General features: G+C 32.4%; 1 pseudogene; it reads left to right on the top strand.

Moving 5' to 3' along the window:
- Positions 1–1,554, top strand: part of LOC102876001 — a 62,014-nt pseudogene that overhangs the window by 14,453 nt on the left and 46,007 nt on the right.

A 1,554-nucleotide genomic window follows, 5' to 3' on the forward strand; every position in this document is an offset into this window, starting at 1 on the left:
AATGATGACTGGTAAGTAGATAATAATTTAGAATAATAGTATGTACAAATATGTTCTTTTCCTATTCATTTATTGTTTCTTTTCTGATACATGAAAAATCCTTTCAGTCAATAGGTTAAGGAAAAGTAGAGATTAGAAAAAAGAGTAATGATGGTTTTTCTTCTGCTGTTCTCCTAGTTATAACTCAGTCTTGTTGGCACAGTGGTCACATGTTTAGTGGTTAACCAACATGCCGGTGACTTTGTCTTAGTAGATTTTTGACAGGAGCAATTACAGCTTATGGACAATTCCCTGTAGTTCTTTATGAGTCAAAATTAACCCAATGGTCATGGGTTTCAGTTTTGCTTTTCTATTAGGAAAGATTATTTGGTATACTCTTCCATGTCTTCTGGCACATGTATGCACATCCAACTGTACCCTATACAAGATGTGGAAATTGCAGAAGGGCATGCTTGTAATGCTATTTCTTAAAATTATTTTAAAAACACTGGATCAGTATTGAACTAATTTTTCCAGCTCATTCTCTAACAGCTTTCATATCTTGGTTTTTGGTCTTTTCGGACTTTTTCTGTTTTTTTTACCAAATAATTTTTAAAGCATATGCATAAAGATCTTGTGTATTTATGCATATTCCTTAAAAATTCATATTACTGGCTTTTAATTTATCACATATGTATTCTTCCTGAAGTATATTGATTTCCTAATATGTAGAATGAGAGAACAGAACGAATACCTTTTTGTAAGCAGTTGAAATGTCTTAGTGTAAGACCTCTTCTCCTTAATGTTTAACTAATTCTTGCCTAAATTATATTAAACTCAGGAAAAAAGTCAACTTTCTTGAGAAGGGTCCATGACTGACATTTTTCTTTGGCAGATAGAAGAACTAAAATAAATTTACACAGAGCAGCTTTATATTTTAAACTGTACACTTTGTAAAAATGCCTTTCTTCAGTTTTACCCAAGTTCATTTAAACTTTTGAAGATATAATTGAAATTGTTGAGCAAAATTAGTATTTTGTTAAGTTCAGATAAGGAAAATTATTTTTGTTCATCAACCTAATTTTATTGGAAGTTGCAGTGTTGTTGATTGCCTTCAAGTCAAGCCAACTCACAGTCACTCTATGAACAAAAGAACTGAAGCCCATCTACAAATTTTGACATTAGCAACACTCAGATCTTCAACCTTTGTTTTCTAATGAGGTTCACTGCACTAACAACTTCCTGGTTCTTTTGTAAGATGTATATTTTCCCTGAGAAATTAAATTCACACACATCAGAAAGATTTTTGTGATGGATATTCTTTTCTTTGAGGTTTTGACTGCTTAGAATGCTAGGCTAAATTGTTTTCACTATGATCTGTATTGTTTTTGATTGTGTTGAAATCAGGTTATATTTTATATTTCCTTTTACAGGCCTTTATCTTCGACTTTGCAAACTGGTCTTCGTGCTGGAACATACTGTGATGTCATTTCTGGAGATAAAGTTGGTAACAGTTGCACAGGAATCACGGTCAATGTTTCTGGCGACGGCAATGCTCATTTTTCCATAAGTAAC

This window comes from Elephantulus edwardii, unplaced genomic scaffold (assembly GCF_000299155.1).
Source record: "Elephantulus edwardii isolate Elephantulus edwardi_28Jun2011 unplaced genomic scaffold, EleEdw1.0 scaffold00020, whole genome shotgun sequence".
Lineage (NCBI taxonomy): Eukaryota > Metazoa > Chordata > Mammalia > Macroscelidea > Macroscelididae > Elephantulus > Elephantulus edwardii.